Source organism: Leptinotarsa decemlineata, unplaced genomic scaffold (genome assembly GCF_025532065.1).
Source record: "Leptinotarsa decemlineata unplaced genomic scaffold, Ldec_3_MD MMD2_tig00026358_RagTag_RagTag, whole genome shotgun sequence".
Lineage (NCBI taxonomy): Eukaryota > Metazoa > Arthropoda > Insecta > Coleoptera > Chrysomelidae > Leptinotarsa > Leptinotarsa decemlineata.
In genome coordinates, this window is record NW_027412703.1 from 6,049,059 (window position 1) to 6,070,261 (window position 21,203).

Sequence of the window (21,203 nt, forward strand, 5' to 3'; positions counted from 1 at the left end):
GAATTATGTGAATTTTGAGAATACTTTTATGATGCCAAAATTCAAATTTTAGACGAATTTACAGCTGGGTATGCCCACTTTTCTAGGCAAACCCCCTAAAATGACTGGAACGCTTTTTCTCATTCAGTGTGTACTTCAAACATTCATTATAGAAAGAAATCAGATATCTCATTGCTAGGTACCTTTTATTGGAAGATTTCCACCTTTTCCTAAAAAGATGGAGAAGTAGAAAATCACAACCTTTTTTTAACAAGTTTCAATTTCATCTCACAAATATTGAAAACAGTAGATGATACTTTTATAGAGTTACTTTTTGAAAATGAATTCGATATTTGCTAGAAATTTTTGAAATTCAACAATTAATGTTGTGGTATCATATCTAGTTTCAACAAATATTTCATTGAAGTGTAGTTGAAATACATATACCTGATTCAAAATTTCTGATGTTATGACATTACTTTCCCTGAACTATACTTATTAGATAGATTAGAAATCAGATAGGTATCTAATGATCTTCTTAATCTTCTCTTCTTAGAAGAATAAATATATTTGTCCAGGCAGAATACATTATCCAACGATAACATATAAGAATCGTTATTGTTATGTTACTAAATCGCAAGTTCAATATCCCTCCCCACAAATAAAGAAGAGGTAAAAATTGGTACCTTCATTACGGTCCTTTCTTAGAAGAATAGACACTGTAAAAGGTGTTGTGGGTCCCTTCAACCTGATTCATTCAGTCAGTGTAGAGATTCGGACAGGTCAGTACGTATTAGAATTAAAAAAATCATTATAGTGCGTCTTTATAGTGATCGTTACTGTTTCGAAAAGGAAGTTTATATTTTGTGACAGAGCTGAATTTTGGATACAGTGTGAATTATTTAACCATCTCTCAAAGGTAATTTTTTTTATAATTGATGGACTTCTGACAACCAAAATATTTTTCTAATGAACTATTGTATTATTTCCAAATCAAAAATTGTTTTCTGAAATATTCACAAAACAAATGTTTGTAAACGGTTCACAAAATGATAAAAGTGATTTGTCGGGTTTTCAGATTTGACATAATTTTAACTAACAAATCTTCTTTTGCTGAATGTTGAAGGTAGTTGAAGTTTTAACAAATTTGAAATCTATGAGAAGAATATAATGTAAATGAAAGACGTATTTGAAATCAATTATTCTTATATGTATTTTCCAACTTACTCATAATTTTGACCACTCATCCTAATATTTTGGTTCCTTGACTTGATTTTGTTTTTTTTTTGTAATTCATAGAACACACGTTAAGACAATATCTACTCTGTCATTCTCCAACACATCAAACATTTTCTCAACCATTACTTCATTGTTCTTGAGCATGTTCAATATATGACATTGACTTTCGGTTCATTTCTGATGAAGACCATCCTGATCAGTGCACTAAAAATATTAAACCAAATAATTCTAAATATTCATTTGTGAACTTTTAATACCATTCCATATATCTATTTCAGAAATGTATCACGTCCAAAATTAGTTTTTTGAAGTACATACTGCCAAACAAAAATGGATAATCCTAAAGTATTCAATGCAATTTTATTTATTTATCCTAGAACATATAAAAAATAATATATTTCTGAGTTTCGAAATTTATTCCACAAAGCTATTAATTGTTTTTAACGGATAACAAAACACTAACATATTCTGCACATAGATTATTTTTATTAAATCATGCCGTGACGCGAATTGTATAATACGTCAATATTGAATTGAAGGGGTTATATTTTTAGGAGTGATTAATTTTTGGGAAAGAAAGTTTTTGGCTTTTTACTACTCCATCTTGATACAAAAAACAAGGATGAGGGAATCTTCCAAGGAAAGGAAGGAAGTAATCAATTTTAAAATAAGTAACTCTATACATGGATGTGTAGATCATGCAAAGAAGTAACTTTCAGACACAAACTGAAAGAAATTCCTCCTGAAACAGCTACTTTCATATAAACATTGAATTACACGAAAAAAAAATCTTTCGAAACAATTACTTCTATATGAACACTGAATTATACAGAAGATACTTTTCTCTACTCAGTTTGTATTTCAAACATTCGTTGTGGAATAAAAATCAGATATCATTCACATGAGTTCTACTTTAAATGAATGGTAATAAATTGCACTTACCTTTTCTTGGAAGATTCCCTCATCCTTGTTTTTTGTATCAAGATGAAGTAGTAGAAAGCCAAAAACTTTCCCAAAAACGTCAATATTGTAAAACAATATCCTCTATGTATATCAGTTTGACTGTGTGATGTTTTATAATTTTTCAACTCACTGTTTAAACCTTTCTTGGATATGCAATATTTCATATTCAGTATATTTGATTACAAAATATTTCATTTTCTAAAACTGGTTTAGTCAAAATGTACACTGTACAGTCTTTACACAACACCCTGCAGGTTGATCCGTATGAATCACCCTAGCAAAGAATTATAAATAGTAATAATATGTACTAGTCTTTTCGCAAGTATGCAAACAACCAAAACTTACTTACCTATCAAAATTTTCTACAACAATATTTACCTACTGATAAAGATGAGAAATAGGTATATGTATGTAGGTATATACAAATCTCAATATTACAAAATTTCCTACAAGATTGAATGGGTAACCTTGAAATCTAATAACAAGCTTGCCTACCTGATAATTATTTATATAATTCTAAACTACAGTTCTTAAAGATATTTGCCAAGTATGAAAACTTACCTATCAAAATTCGGTAGAACAATATTTACATGTTGATAAGGATGTAGTAGTAGTAGGTTTATGTAAATCTCAATATGACAAAATTTCTTACTTTCCCGGCCGAGATTTTCAGTGTGGATTTTTTGAATATCTTCCTGACGTTTCTCTTGCGCGAGTGGCTAGCTTCCTCAGAGGTTTATACACCATGAGTGGAAAGGTGATCTTGAAATGAGATTACAAGATTACCTACCTGAAAATTATCTACTTAATTCTCATTTGCAATTCTTCAAGATATTTGTAGACCCTTTAATCTGATCCGAAGTTATTCAATTCAATATATATATATATATATATATATATATATATATATATATATATATATATATATATATATATATATATATATATATATATATATATATATATATATATATATATATATATATATGTATATATATATATATATATATATGTATATATATATATATATATATATATATATATATATATATATATATATATATATATATATATATATATATATATATATATATATATATATATATATATAAATATATATATATATGTATATATATATATATATATATATAAATATATATATATATATATATATATATATATATATATATATGTATATATATATGTATATATATATATATATATATGTATATATATATGTATATATATGTATATATGTATATATATATGTATATATATATGTATATATATATGTATATATATGTATATATGTATATATATATGTATATATATATGTATATATATGTATATATATGTATATATATATATATATATATGTATATATATGTATATATATATATATGTATATATATGTATATATATATATATATATGTATATATATATATATGTATATATATGTATATATATATATATATATGTATATATATATATGTATATATATATATATATATATATATATATATACATATATATAGTTAAATGGAAATAACGGGGTCTCTTAGTCAAGAAATCAAAACTCTGTTTTACTTTGCCAAACATTCGCTTCGAGTGGGAAGCTTCTTCAGGGCCTATAATTTATTGAATTGTGGGTTTTTTTGCCAATGAAAAAAATTACAAATCATACTTACAGTAAAAATGAGTAAAATACAATGAATTGAACATATAGATCGATGAAAGAAAGTTAAACAAAAATGTTTTTTTTGGTTTGACAAATGTCATACCTTCACATAAATGTCATTTTTCAATGGGCATGATGATTTGACAATCTTTGACTCTAAAGGGAAAGTTAATTGATACAATTTTCATTATTATCATTATTATTTTTGGTGCAGTTCCAGTAAATTACTGTATATACTGGTGCGATTATCAATGTCAGTTCTTTTATTCATACAATTAGAAGACTTATTAATTTCAACCATTTCAAGAAAAAAGCGTTTGGAAATATTTTTTTCTGTATGTATAAGTTTGATATTAGAGTAATTTGGTTTATGTCCTGTTTCTATGGAATGTTGCGCTAATGCACATGATTTATTATTAACCTTTATATCACTTTTATGTGAAGATATTCTATCTTTAAGAATTCCAGATGATGTTCCAATATAATCCAAATTAAAATTGTTACAGGGAATGTTATAAATCACATTTGACTTTTTAGTAGCATCTGTTTTATCTTTCAATTTGGTATTCAAATTCTTGATAGTTTTGATATTTTTTTGGCATATTTTGATATTCTGTTCATTATGAAAAAGTTTTATGATATTTGAAGATGATTTTCCAAGATTAGAGTCAAAGATTATCAAATCATCATGCCCATTGAAAAATGACATTTATGTAACAGTATGACATTTGTCAAACCAAAAAAATCCATTAATGTTTAACTTTCATCGATTTATATGTTCAATTCATTGTGTTTTACTCATTTTTACTGTAAGTATGATTTGTAATTTTATTCATTGGCAAGAAAACTCACAATTCAGTAAATTATAGGACCTGAAGAAGCTTTCCATTAGAAGCGAAAGCTTGGCAAAGTAAAGCAGAGTTTTGATTTTTTGACTGAGAGACCCCGTAATTTCCATTTTACTGTACATTTCAAGTGTTATTACTATTACAGCCACATTAAACCCTTGCGGGTTGCTGTGGAGGGTCGAATAGACCCACTCACTTTACACCTAACCTATTACTATTATAGTACAGTTCCATATACGTAAGCACTAGATAATCAGATATATCATTGCAATAAACTGAAAACATTGTTGCCAAGGTTATGATTCTATATATTTTATCACCATTTTTCCTCATCTGTTCAATATAATTTCCGTATGCCACTGCAAGAGACAGATTGAGGTAAAACAGTCAGTCATTACTTAGAACTTAGTGCCTACTTTTTTTGAATTATAGTTCAGTACTCTTCAATTCAGTTCTTGTATATTTTACATTCCTAAGCAATCATTCATTTCGTATTTTTCATAATTTCAGTTTCATCTTTCCAGAATATATTGCATCAAATTTCATTACATATGTTTCTTCTGCTTCTTGCAATTTTTTGTATTGTTTCACTTTTCTTCTAGCAAAAAAACAGAAACATCTTCAAAAATGATATTTTCCTAAATCACCTGCAATAATTTTGAATATATTGAAAACACCTGTCTCTCACTAAAGTAAATATTTCTTTCTGAATTATATTATAGAGTTGATCTTTTTGAAATTAAGTACAATAATTTTCCAGCTTCCTTTCAGTAAAAAAACAGCAGTCCCAAATATATTCGATATAACAATATTTTTACTTGTGAAATTTTACAATTATTGGGGCTTTTGCAATTTTGTAATTAACATTTACAAATTTGAAATCTATGAGGAGAAGATAATGAAAATTAATGAAATATTCATAAAATTTTCAAATTACAATTATTCATATGCGTATTTTTCAATTTACTCACTTTTTTTGGCTACTCATCCAAATATTATGGTTCCTTGGTTAGAAATCTTGTTTTCCCCAATAATGCATTTTTTCAACGTCCCTAAAACGTATTACTTGACGATATATACTCTTATTCACCAAAAATCATTGTCGTTATTCACATTCAAACATTGTAGTCGAATATTCACATCTATTCATGTCCAATATACCTATGACACTGACTTTCGACTTGATATATTTCTGATAAAAATCATCCTGATTGGTGTACTAAAAATATGAAACCCATTCTAGACATTAATTTCTGAACCTTTAGTACCATTCCATATACTTATGATGTACCGTTCGGAACCTTTGGTGCAGTATAGTACTGGATTTCTTTTTATATATAGCTTTAACATTTAAACATTACATAAGGACATAATAATAATAAGGCTAATTGTAAAATTAATTTAGGGTGGTATACCTGTATGGGTGGTATACCTGTATCGTTTACCCGTATATATCTGTATAGCATAAATAGCTTTAGTTTCGCGAAGTTTTCAGTTTTATCCTCCTCTTGAAGATGATCACTTGGTGATCGAAACACGTGTCGAGGTGTTGAAAATAACAATTTGGTGTTGGGAAAAAACTCCAGTAATATTCACCATATATCACCATATATCTATTTCAGAATAGTGTCACGTCCAAAATTAGTTTTTTGAAGTGGTACTGCTAAACAAAAATTGATAGTCATGAAGTATATAATATATTTTCATTTTGCTTGAAGATGGTTGACGATATTTCAAGGTACGTTTCATTAGTTCGGACTTCCATTGTGAATGTGTGAATGAAATTTTACCCCTTTTAAATCATAATATTCATCAATTCAAGAAAGAAATAATATCACAGATGCTTACTGCTCAGTGCTAATTTAAAAAATTTAAAATTCGATGTATGGTACTGCAATGAAATTGACCAAAATAATGTTAAGAATATTAAGAGTTATTAGCAACTATATGATGTATTATTTCTTTCTCTTCTCTATCATTGTTATTTTCTTATATTCTTTATTTCTTATATTCTTTATTTTTATATAGCTGAAAATTGTTTATTATGAAAATATATTGTAAAATAATAGATAAGACAAAATTGTAAAATTAATTTAGGTTGGTATGCCTGGATGTCACCTGTATGAGTTACCTTTATAGCATAAATAGGATTAGCTCGCACTAGTCCTTAGTTTTAATCTTCCTCTCTGAAGATGATCACTTGGTGATCGAAACACGTGTCGTGGTGTTAAAAATAACGATTTGGTGTTGGAAAAAAAACTCCGGTAATATTTATCATTGTTATGATAGTAAATAAGTATGTTTATAATTATTTTCTAATACTCACTGTATAATTTTTGGGAGGGGTAGAAGATAGCCCTAACTAACCCTTTTCCTTTTATGTGTAAATGTATTTTTATGCATGATAACCGATATTATCATTATAATTATATTACTATAAGTGAAGTAACTTGGCTTGAAAGGTTGTGATCTTTTAATTTTTATTTCTTGTTAATTGTTCAATTTTCAATTGTTGCCTGTATTGTTATTTTCCAGCAATTTTTTTTAATTTTATTGATTCTTTCAGGGATTTCAAATCATTTTATATCATGTTAGACAATGGAAGTCCAAATTAATGAAATGTGCATCTATATTTATTTATCCTAGTTCTGATATCTTCAAAAAACATAAACTTTTCTCTCAAACATATATAAAAAATAATAAATTTCTGAGATTCGAAAAAAAAAGCAAATATGCTATATGATTTTCAAAAATGGGTTCAAAAATTTGTTCCACAAAGCTATTAATTGTTTTTAATGGATAACAGAAAAAATATTACTTATTCCAGTGATTTATTATTTCTGGAAAATGGCATTTTTGATATGAGACATATCTTCACTTATCGGATTCTAATCAATATCTACAGAAACAAACTAAAATTACAAGCAATTGAACATCATCACAACACGAGAACAAAAAGTAGATATATCAATGAAACGACATGTGGAAAAACAATCGGTCAAAGGTCAGTGGAATTTTCATCACCAAAAGTTAATAATCTAACTCCTGATGATATAAAAAAGTTCAAATCGTATACATCCTACAAACTCCATGTGAAAAAGTGGTTGAAGTATACAGATATAAAAGTTTTCAACGATCTCGTAGACTTAAAACTACTACGCTAACTTACGAGTAACATACATTAGACCAAATATTTATTTGTATGAATTATAAGAAAAAAGGAGCTGAATTTACCATTTTCATAAAAACTTCCCGAAATTGACATTATCCAACCAAGTTTTTAATTTTCCCTAATTCTGACATATTTCCCGATGAAAACAAACTTCTCAAAATTGACACTGAACCGATCTTGATAATTTCAGTACTCAGGTAGTTATATTCCGATATTTATTCAGAAACTACGTCAACTGTAATCATTCACTTCATCATAACCGCAATCATTCGGAAAAATTTTTTTAATTTTAAATTGTATTTTTGTATAATTTTGAATTGTATTTTTGTATAGATTTGTAAACTCAATAAATGTTACGCACAAGCTCTATGAGCTTCAATGACTTCTCATGTTTATTTCTGTGCTTGTTATATGTTCATCTTTCATCTTTCGGTCTATAATACGTCTATAATACGTCAATATTGTAAAACAATATCCTCTATGTATATGAGTTTGATCGTGAGATGTTTTGTAATGTTTCAACTCAATGTTCGAACGTTTCTTGGATATGAAATATTTCACATTCAATATATTTGATTATAAATTATTTTATTCACGAAAACTGGTTTAGTCAAAATGTACACTATACAGAATATGCCGGTAGATCCGTATGAATCGCCATAGCAAAGAATTCTAAATAGTATGTAAACAACTAAAACTTACTTATCAAAATTTAGTATAACAATATTTACCTACTAATAAAGATGAGAAAGAGGTATATATATGTAGGTATATGCAAATCTCGATATCTCTCAATGTTATCAAAACTTCCTACATGATTGAGAAGGAATCTTGAAATGTGATTCCAAGATTACCTACCTACCTGATAATTATTTACATAATTCTCATTGGAAATTCTTCAAGATATTTGTTGACCCTTCAGTCTGATTCGAGGTTAATCCAACATATCGGTAGGTAATAATTGAAAAACACTAGTAATTTAACTTTTTATTTCAAAGTTCGAGACATCGATATATTTTTCTAAAAAAGTATATAACCTAACCCTTTTTTTAACAGCACTTCCAAATATATTTTTTCTGTCGAGTGTTATTACTATTATAGTACAATTCCATGATAGTAGACAATAAATTCTCGGATATATTATTATATTGAAACTTGTTGTCAAGATTGTGATTCTATATATTTTATCACCATTTTCCTCATCTGCTTAGTATAATCCCCGGACGTCACTGCAAAAGACAGATTCAGGCAAAAACGTCAATCGTTTAGTGCCAACTCTTTTGGAAACAAAGATTAGTACTCTTCATTTCAGTTCTTGCATATTCTACTTTACTAAACGATCATCAATTCCACTTTTTCCATAATTTGATTATTATGTTTTATTTTTCCGAAATATATTGCATCAAATTCAATTACATACATTTCTTCTGCTTTTTTGCAATAATTCTTCTGCTTTTTTGCAATAATTTTTTTGTTTTGTTTCACTTTATTTCTAGCAAAAAACAGCAACATTTTCAAAAATCATATTTGTGTGTTGATAATTATTCCTTCATCAGTCTATTGAAAACACTTGGCCCTCGAAAGGGGTTACAGTGAAAATTTCTACAAAACAATTTTTTTAAGTTGGTATATGTGCTTAGTGAATATTTCTTCCTGTGTAAATCTGTTTTTTGGTTAACCAGTTGTCTCATAGTCGAAACTTGTGCAAGCTGAGGACTAACGAGGTCTTACCTTTCAACGTGTGACTCCTAACACGTTATTCTCTTTAAAAATCAGTAGTAATATTTCCAGTTTCCATCTACTAAATAACCAGCAGTCTCAAATATATTCGATATGACAATAATTATTCCTAATTAAATTTCACAATCATGGAGCTCTTACAATTTTGTAATTACCATTTACTGGTGAAAATTTGATTATTGAATCAATTCTGTTGTGGTAGCCATAATTTAATAATTTCTGTATAATCAGAGGACTGAGTTTCTGTGTTCAGTATCCCAAATAAAAAAATATCGTTTGAATGAAAAAATATCATGGATCTACCTAGTAGCAGCTGAATTCAGAATTGAACGATGTAGTTTTTCGTCATTCCAGAGAAACCACTTGTTGTCATTTTTAGTACCTCATCAATCAAATCATTGCATTTCTGTCAGTACAGGTAAACCTTGAATTTTGAAAACTATCAAATAACGTTTATTAAATTACTGAAACAAACTAGCTTCATCCAAGAACCTAAAATAACACATTTCATCTGGACACATTTCATCTGGTTAATTGAGTCGTGAAAAAATTGGTACTCATTTTTTCAAATATAGATGTGAAAAATGTCACTTCGGAAATTCATAGAATGAAATTATAGGGAACTCACATTTTACCCTGGCTATATGTTAGGGACACTTCAACAATAATCAAAAAATCATAATAAGAAAATTTGGAATTGATATCCATTATTATTTTCTAATATCGTTTTCAGATTCAAAACGTGTATTCGACATGTACTTTAAAAAAAAATTAAATGCAACGCTTACTTTCCTTGTCTAGTGCTAACTATTAATCTACATACTATTTTCAAAGATTCATTGACCTATTTATTCAAATTGAAAGTTATATCTTCTTCAAATCTCATTCAAAATTATCCTCATAATAAATTGATGGATGCAGCCGTTACTTCGTGGTAAGAAATCATAATGAAGAAAAGAGAAATGAAACTTTCTGTTTTTACCACTTTCATTTGTAACTAACGTTACTGCTGTTTCGTCCTATACGGACATTTTCAAACTTATACAATCCTCTACATATAAAGTTTATTGTATGAGTTTGAAAATGTCCGTATAGGACGAAACTGCAGTAACGTTAGTTACAAACAAAAGTGGTAAAAAACATAGAAAGTTTCATTTCTCTTTTCTTCATTACCCATATAATCATTTTCCATTCTATTTCCGTTATCATAAAGTTCTGTATTTATTTTTAGTCTTTCTCAAAAGATTACCTGCATTACTTTGGAATTGACCGCGGTGGTAGTGCGCCCGACTCACGATCGGAAGGTCGTAGGTTCGATTTCTGCCTCGACCAGATATTTTTCTCGAGGGAATTAATCTGGTTGAAGCTGGGATGATTCTGCAACCGTGTTAGGAATCACACGTTGAAAGGTAAGACCTCGTTAGTCTTTAGCTCGCACAAGTTTCTCAACTTCTGAGAGTTGTCGTTCGTATGGGAGTGACAGCTGATTAACGGAAAAACAGATTTTAAAACAGATTTTTCAAAAACATATTTGTTCCTAATTTTATAAGATGGCGATCGAAAACGGCGAAAAACTTATTTTGTGATGATTAGATTTGCTTTGTTACATAATTTAAGTGTCAAATTTGGAGTTATTTTTTGGTGTTGGCGTTATAATTCACAAAATATGCAATGTATTTTGAACTGGATGAATTCCAGACGATCATTCAATTGCTTGAGATGTTCAATTCTATCTTCTTCAGTGAAACAAATCAAAAAGGAATTTTGGAAATATTTAACACTCTGAGACCATGTGATTCATTGTTTGTAACCTTTGGTATAGTAATGAATTTTACTGGAGTATTATCCAGACGCCTTACCGTTATTTTCAATATCTCGACACGTGTTTCGTTCACCAAGTGATCATCTTCAAGAGGAAGTTTGTGTTAGGATAAATCTTCAGTAATATTCCAAAAAAGGATTCGGGAATCCATGGAATCAGTACCGAATTCACTTCAGACATTGCTGAAATCGTTGTGAAACCACTTTGTTACGTATTGAATAAGTCATCGAGAGACGGAATAATCCCTGCAACTTTCAAAATTTTTTCAAAATCACCCATATTCAAATACTGAGATCGAATGGAGATCACCTGAAATTCTGAAAAAAATTATACAGAAAATAATAATACGTTATTTCGAATGATACGATATCTTATAAAAAAACAATTTGGTCTCCGAATCAGTAGATCCACATCTCAACTAATCTTCACTGAAAATATAATTTTCGCGGCTAGTGGAAAGAGAGTAGTATGTGAAAATAATTGATTGCATAAGTCTTTCAAAATAATAGAATATGGTGTACCGCAGGGAACTTTGCTGGGTCCCAACTGTTTAATATATACATAATTGATATGTGTCTTCAGATAGAAAATATCTAGTAAATTCATAAGTTTTGTTAATGACACAGGAGCTCATGGAAGAAGCTCAAGACCATTATAGAGGAATATTTTTAAAATATTTGTGAGTTTTCCTGCAAGAAGTTATTAGCAATCAATTTCGAAAAAAAAAACATTCCCTAACGTTTGCTTCATACAGCTCTCTCATCTACCCGATTTCAGTAACAGTAAAACAAAAACCATTATTCATTAACTCAACACAAAAAGTTAAATATTTGGGTGTATAAATTGATTCTCATTTCAAGTGGAATCAACATAATAATCACGTCATCTCACAACTGTGTATTTTTTTCAGATACATTTTGCTAACCTTCAAAAATACAAAACTGTATCATCAAAATAATTAATTTAAAACAAAGAAGCTACTCAGTGGATACATAATATTTTGAATATAAATTCCTAGATATGTCTAAGCTTCATTCCAAAATAATTTCACTTCATCAATTTCAACATGAGTCAGAACTGATATCTATCGACCATAATCATCAGACAAGACATAAAAGAGAGTCACATGTGAAAAGTTATAGGGCTAAGATATTACATACCTTGACCACATTTATTATTTTTGAATATAAAGTGCTCCAGTAGATTGATAAAATCAACAGAATCGATATGCATAATTTCATCAATAATGCGAGCCCTTTTATATTCTGCAGAACAATAAATAATGTATTATAATCACTGTTTTTACGTTATTCAACAATTTCGTTACACTATCACTTTGATGAAATGAATGAAAAACATTTTTGTCTAATTTCCACTAGTTATTTTATTTTTACGACCGGTTTCGGGTTTTACCCCATTGTCAAGTATAAAGTATAACCATACTATCTATAATGATAATTGTAGAATTATGAAAATTGTTCAGTGGATGGTGTTATTCATTTTCAGGTCAGTCCATTTACAATATTTTGTTATTGTTATAGTATCTAGTTCAGTGTTGATGTTATCACAGAAATATGAAAATTAGTAGCCAAAATAAATGAATAGGAAATTCAGCCCACAAAAAAGGTTACTACTATGGGAAGTCTGTCAATTTATTTTTCATATATAGTATTTATTTCCGGAGATTATGTTTCAGAATATTATGTTCTTTCAACATATTTTGAGATCAATGCCCAATGCCGTAATTTCGGTGAATGAAAATTACCATTTGGTATTCACATTGTGGTATTCACAAAATTCTATGATTCGAAAATGTCAAAAAATTGTAAATCGTGAAGTAAAACAAGTTCCTTATTGAAGCTTTCATTGCTTGTATTAACCAAAAGTAATCTCCAGTATGATTTTTCTTGAAGTAAATGAGATAATTTCGAATTCAATCATTCAGAAGTTTGAATATTGCTGGAGTTTTTTCCCACAACCAAACCGTTAGTTTTACACTTCGACACGTGTTTCGATCACCAAGTGATCATCTTCAAGAGGAAGCCCAACTAGCAACTTTATATTTTTTAATGGTTCTGAAAACGTGTCGGAGAAACAAATTATAAAACTGTATTTCTCCCAGAAATGTTTTCAATGTGTTTATAAATCAGCTGTAAACAGAAAATTGGCACCATTTTATAAAACATTATAGTCACTTCGAAAAGTATTCAAATTGATGTTTCAAATGTTGGGTTTTAATTTCTAAAGGGATTTGTTCCTAATTCACATATTGGCAACAGCGCCTATATCAAGTTGAAATCATTTATACGTACCTAGATATTCAACTTTAAAAAAGGAAAATTATCTTTATAAATCAACAATTAAGGCAAAATATAAATTATAGTTCAATACCACCTCCACAAGCCACATAAACAACAGTTGTTTTGTTATTCATTTATATAGAGGAAGATAGGTTAGGTGCATATAATGCCATATGTCACAGAATGTCTCAGAACTCGGAACATAAGTAAACAGAACAGCACGCCTCTTAAATATGTCATCTTTGTTTGTCACATACAGGTAACAGATTCATTGTCCTTTATTAGCTAAAACTGATGTTGCCAAATGGTGAAATAGAAATGAATCTCTTTAAATGTTGAATGCATTACTTCATTCCTCTGTTTTTAAGTATTTAAATAATTTTTTAAAGAAAAAGGTTGAAATGATAAGTTTAAAATGCGTTGTTTTAGAGCTCTTTTATGAAAACTACTTGATTTTCGACCGGAGGAACATTCCCTATTGTTAACATGAAACGAAATGTAATTATCATTATTACCACTGTCTAAAAAGTGAATTTTATTGAAAATATTTGAAAAATCATTTGAAAATAAGACCAATGACATGTGAATTCGTTTGGAAGTACAAGTATTAAATGTACAATGTTAAAATATATGAACAGAGTACGTAAATAACTGAACTCGTTATTTTCAACAACAGAATTCCACTGTTGATATCTGTCACGACTTGACACGAGACCGTAGAACTGTTATTCCGAATATATTCACCAACATTCATGATAATAATTTAATTTCTTGGGTTTAGACAATATTTCGAGTGTAACTTTTGGCGAAGGAGCAAGGATAATACTTCACAATTTGAATGGGTGGCAATTAATTCAGCGTAGCCGCTGCCTAGATTTTACCCAATATTTGTTTGAAGAAAATCGTGGTTCAATTGTCACATTTTCTATCCAATGAAACCTCCAAGTTCAAAGTTTCACCACTCTGACATTCATTCTATGAAATCGCGCGCGCTCCACCACACACTTCACGTCCTGAATCGCTTCCAGTAACATTCCGGGTGGATGAGAAGTATCGCTGAAATATCGAAAAACCCGTGTTTTCAGTTGGAGTAATTCCTGAAGAATAATAAATTGAAAATATTGAAGTGAAAGTTGAAACATTAAAACTTGAATGGTGTGTTATTTCGGTGCACATGAAGTATGCAAATACGTAGAGAGAGAAGAAATCTCGGAGTTCGGAAAGGGGTTGAGTTTTGTTTAGCGAAATAAGAAAAAGAGAAAAGAAAGATTGTGTATGAAGGGTGAAAATAAGGGCGTCCTCGTTAAAAAGAAAGCCGTAGCGGCGTGGATGATTTCTTAGTGCATTTATGCAAAACAGAGTGAGAGCACCTACTATACCTCTCCTTATTTCGAGTAATTAGTGGTCGGCGAGTTGAGAGAGAGGGTAGAAGAGCGTGTGTGATTCTAAGTATACGCCGCCCCTTAATTTATGTCTAAGGGTAAAACAGTAAGAGTAAAGATGGAGGGGGGAGAGTCTTACATGAGGGGAAATGAGGCGCAAGCGTTCTTGCTTCTTACTAGGCTTTGTCTAATCGGATTCATTAACAGCGATCCGGGAATTATGCGTCCATTGCTAGTCGGCATATTTTTGAAAGCAGTCGGACCCGGTACCCTTCGAAGAAAACGTCCTCCTACGGGAACTTATGACAGGTGCGCGCCTTCCTGCTAACTTCCTCCTTCTAATGTGTCGTGTGCATGTGTGGGAATATGCGCTCTCTTATCCAGTTTCAGGCTGCTGCGAGCTTTTACTTTTGGTGTTTCAGTGTGTGTGATTCTCTTGTCTTTTCGTAGAGTTTGATTTTCGCGCTGCTGCAAGCCGACAATGTGCTCCTTTGCAATAATAAAACGGAAAGCGCGCGCTCATTGGCTGAAAGTTTCTTCGAGCCACGTGCCTGCTTTATTTTGCTATGTGCGAGAAACTTGACGCGAAACTGTGCTTCATAACAAACATCAAAGTCACTGGTGAAGTTGTTGAACTTCGTCTGTAAGTACACTTTTATTGAAATACACCGAAAGTGTATGGAATTTTATAGACATGACATTGTCACTTCAAAGCCCGAACAAAAATAGTTAGATTCATCCAGTTTTCGAAGAGTTGTTTTCCTTTCCGAATAGATTGAGTTAAAGAAAGTCCTACTTCTTCTAGTGCACAAAAGTCAACTCTAGACTGTTTATTCGATGAAAAATATCAATAAAACAAACAAAACCTTTTTGTTACCCCAAACAATGCATTCTATTCAAAATTATAAAAGTAAATGCAAAGACTTCCAAGAAAGCCTGAGAAACCAAATGACAATTGATGTTTGAATGGAGTATAAGAAATCGGTATGAAATCCTCGAAGTTGGAAAGTGCAAACATCGTTACTCATCTACATTTTCAATACAATAGAGCATACTTATGATTTTCAACACTTATACTGCACATTTGAGAATTTTGTCAACGTCTCGGTGTGTGGTTCAAAGAAAACCGTTGCAGAGGAGCACATTATTCGTTATTTTTTTCTGCAAATCAGCTTCGAAACTTTTATTTTGCGAATTATTTATAGTTTACTACGACTCTGGTGGCAATGGTGAGTGGTTATTTTGTAGTGGTTGTGTAGTAGAAAGCATGCCTTTTTAGGTGTCTTTCAGTTAGTGAAGGAATATTCATTATATTTCAAGGAAAGAAAAAATCAAGCATGTTAGTTCAGTTTCAACAGTACATAGACTCATTTAACAGAAAGTGTCATCATAGTTCAGGTATATGGTGACAGTTTATCCAAAATAATCGAATAGTATTTGTATCAGAGGTAAAACCATCTATTTATAGTAAACGTGCTATTATATGAAGTAATACATAATATGTCTCAAACAAATAAAGCCTTTTAGGAGCATAGGAATGAAAAAAAAATCCAACCGTTATGCCCCAATACTGAAAAGCATGTAATTTGTTTTGGGCCTGACTGGAAGGAAAATTCCACACCTGTAATTTTGCCAATCAAAAAACGTTATTCTGATAAATCACCATGGCAATGGAGGTATTTCAGTGGATTTTTTTCTCGTAGGATACCCAGTTTTCAGTTGTTTATAATATTTAGTTTTGATACATATTAATTACAAAGCTAAGATGTTTTCCATATTCTTTGGACACCTCCTTTCTTCTTAAAGGCGAAAATGCAGGACTTTGAATGTTTTCAATTAGGTGTATATGTCTAGTAAAATATGTATAATATTTAGGCACTAATTTATTCCGCTTTTCCATTCAGTACTTTTAATTTTGCATAGTTTAGATGCAAATATTCGTGGACAATTCGGAACAAATTTTATTTCTTCAAGTTGGATCCACAATCCTCTATTAATGCGAGTAAGTAAGTAATGGTACGATGATTGACCATTACGTCAGACAATTTCACGGATATTTTGCATATAGTATGATTTTCAAATCGATTCATTTTTTAAACAAAGAATTTTGTTGGTTTTACTGGCTGTGCAATATTTTTTATTGCAACAAAACACGAGTTTTTTTTGGATGTTTTGAACTATCAAAATACAATGAACACAGCCTCCTATGATTGATGCTTGCTGACGCTGGTTATGAATTCCATACCATTAAAGCGGGCATAACCCACATTAATTGAAACGCAAAAAAAACAATTTTCTACCACTTGTAGTTACTCAGAATTTATGTAAAATTGAAGAATATACCATTTTCTATCTTGAAATGGTATTCCCATGCAACTACAATGGCTAGAAATTACCAATTTGAAGGCCTCAATAATTGCTGCCAAAGCTATGATTCCTTGTGAATTACAGGTGTAGAATTTTCTTATCGAATACCACGCGAGGTCAAATTAATATCCAGATTTTATTTCTAGCTCATGTATATTTTTACAAAATTTTTAAAATATTCCTGAAATAATTTGACATCTAGTGGTATTACTAGTGAAAATTGTATTCCTTTTGATTACATTTTCTAAATATGTAGTTGTAGTTGATGTCTACAATGGAAAGTTCAACAATATGTTATCGACAGAGGGTAATCTGAGGGTAAATTTATAGATGAAGCGCTTCAAAATGAATCTAAATCTACTATTTCCACTGATGTATATTAAAACGAAACATTCAAATGACAGTATTTCACATCAATAAAGTCATTGAAAATTAAATACCTTTGCAAATATTGAATTTTTGTTTCTCTAACTTACAACAAACTTCATCCCGATAAATGAAAAATAGTATCTCCTATTTCATTCTTCAGAATCAAGAAGTACAATACTGTTTGTGTGAAATATTTTCATGATATTTGTTGAGATATTGCCAGTACGGCAGTGGTTGGAATATTTACCTTTGATATTTGGATAGTTTCAAAAATTCTGCATAAATATTTACAGAGTTATCAAAATAGCGAAGTTTTAGCTTCAAAATGAAACGCATTTTGTACTAAAAGGTTAACTATTCCAATGACGTAATATGATGAGTGACATTGTCACCAACTTCGTATTCTTATAAGGGTACATAGACTCCATTACGTTTTCACTTCCAATCAACTATAATACTTATCAACTACTATATTCACTAACGGAAGGATTTTTATAGTTCTGGAACCGAACTCTTTTCCTACCTCTCCTTGAGATAACTCAGAGAATAATAATTTAGGTTAGAAACATTTTGGTCACCAGGAGAATAAAAGCACTTTACCAATTTTGGAAATCGTTGTCTCTCATCCCATTGACTTTTACCAGAATTATTTTTCTTCTGATTTCGCCATATTAATCTTTTTTGTCTACGTAGAAACCTATCATTTCATCAAAGTTACTTTCATGTTTTTCAAACATGTGGCAAAAACTCAAGAGACTATTCCTTGTGCTATTCTAAGGATAGTTTGTCCTCTGATGATTTTTGATCGGGCACTTTGTTTCGAAGATACGGAACGAAAAAGAATTCCGACAATCACAAGTTGTCACATTCATGATTCTAGATTATTTTCGAGATTCAGCAGATCAATTTTTATAAATGCGTGTCAGTGACAAAAACGAACTTTTCTTTTCTGTTTCACTTGATCTCGAATGTAACTGGAGTTATATCCCAACACCAACCCCTTATTTTCCAGTGATTTGAATACTGTTGAAAAAGCTAGTGTTTCTATTCCAGTTGGGCCATCGTAATCCATGCTTGGAATAATCACCATTAGCAGTTCTCTCTCATAAGATGATCTTATCAGAAGCAGAATAGCAAAAATCTCATTGTCTCCATGCCAGAATTCATTTTGCTCACCAGCAACTTTTGATGGTCTATAAAGCGATCCGTTCTGAAACACGGATTTCATGTAAGGAGCAAATACACTTTGAAACTTCTCGACTCAATACAATGTGGAATAATTCATCTCATTCTGGTGACACCTCATCAAAAACGATTCTGATAACTTTGGAGACTCACAGGGAAAGTTGAAAATTTCTTTTCATCTCAACCACCCTGCCCATCAGAAAGAGACACAGAATTCAAAGAAGCTCATCATTAGGTTCTTGATGTGCAAGTTTACCAATCAAATGGTTCAATAGGGGTATTTCCCACTTTGAACAATCTAACGAAATTGGAAAAAAAAGAATTTCTATCTCTACCAATCCCGATTTTGGATCTAGTACCGTCCAGTCTATATTATAGACAATGGGAACTTATGTGAGCAAAACAGAAGAATTAAGCAAATTGTCAACAATATTTGATGAGCTATAAAATCAAAACATCTTATCAAGTTCACTGAATTATTGACTGGTTTTCCTCGAACAGAAAGTGTATACCCACAGGAACTGTTTCAGCAGTTTATCTGAAACATTTCCCAAAAAAATGAATGGGAATTCTCAGAAGAGTTTCGAACTTTTTCCTTCCATATTCTTGATCATCATCAGAAGCAATATCAGTTGAAATCAAAATTCATAAACAATGCATTCTTGATCCAATAGCAGATACTCGTGAAGAGATCTATGGCTGGCGATAACCTCTGGTTCCATCTGGTTGCCTTGCAATGAACGTTGAATAGAAAGACACTGCGCAGTTTCTCATCAAGGCTTGCGTTTGCAACAGACTGCTAGTGGAGAGCCTTATTTATTTTGGATATGCAAGGTTTGAATTCTCTATTAAAATCAGTTAAAATAACTAAGCTGTATTCAGAACTCAGCAGTGAAAACTAACAGGGAATTTTGGTTACTACAACAGAGCAATAAACAGTAAAATGCACTTGATTGAAAAAATATTAATTATGTATCAAGTGTAACAAACAAATTTCACAAATCAAGATATAACTGATGGAAATTTTGATGGATAATGATTCCATCAAACTTATTGGCATCTTTTTTTTCATTTATAGATTTCATCCCTAGTTACGCTAGTTGGTAAACATAGAAAGGTTATTAAGTTAATATTATAGTCAAATTGAATATATTGCCCAGGATCAATGAAAATTGAGACATCTGTTGATCCCATAAATGATGTCTCCGTGAGGATCTATCGCTCAACAAGCCATAAAAATAGCAGTCGATATAAAGCGTGACTCACGGTCGATGGTAGGTTAGACGTTTCTGGAGAATGCAAAGCATGATTTTTCTGAAAATTTCACCTCTCACATTTCCTTACCTGTTCTATCGTTCTAAAGTATTTTCAGCATTGCGGCGTTGCCACTTCTATCAAAAAGTCCTAGCAATAATATTTTTTTGAATGGAACACCCCGTATATTAATATAATTTTGGAATCGCTCTAGTATTTTAATACTTTTTTGTTGATAATGTCCTATACCTATCTCTATCTGTTTTCGAAATAAAAAATAAATTGTGCTAAATATGGTCCAAAACATAGCCTTAATTGAAATTAAGTATATCACTACTCTCAATTCATGAAAAATTGATATTTTGATGATAGTTTGGACAAACTCGAAATATTCAAATAACACCAAGAAATCGAGTCCATATCATACAGGGTGTGTTAAAAGTACTATTACTTCCATTGTGCATAAAAGTAGTCGAAACTGTGTATTACTCGATAAATTGAAAGATGGTGAAAAATGCTAAAGATGATATACATGTCCCTATACCTAAATCGTCAAGATTTCTTAATGAAGCCGTGTTTGTGGAAAAATAGTTATTCACGTTTTACCTACGAGTGTTGAAAGTGGCATTTTATTTTGTGAGTGGAGATTATTGCAAAACGAGCAAAATAAAATCACTTTTAACAAATGTATTATACAAATTTTTCTGTATAACCTTACTGCTGAAAACAAAAATAAATATAGGGTCCATGGGATTTGAACACACGATCTTTGGATTACAAGGCATATGTTACAACTACATACGCCAACTCACGTTATTTTAAGGAGGATTATTGGTTAGTCATGAAGGACTTTCTACAGTTGGACTGAATACTACTTCGTCATCGTCAGTAACTTCACAGGGAT

General features: G+C 30.4%; 1 protein-coding gene across 1 annotated transcript in view; it reads left to right on the forward strand.

Annotated features, from left to right (window-relative positions):
• Positions 1 to 15,316: 15,316 nt before the first annotated feature.
• lov (BTB/POZ domain-containing jim lovell protein) overlaps positions 15,317 to 21,203 on the forward strand; it is a 41,292-nt gene continuing 35,405 nt past the window's right edge. The window contains 1 exon segment of the mRNA XM_074184740.1: positions 15,317 to 15,433. The gene's annotated coding sequence lies outside the window, so the exon portion shown is untranslated.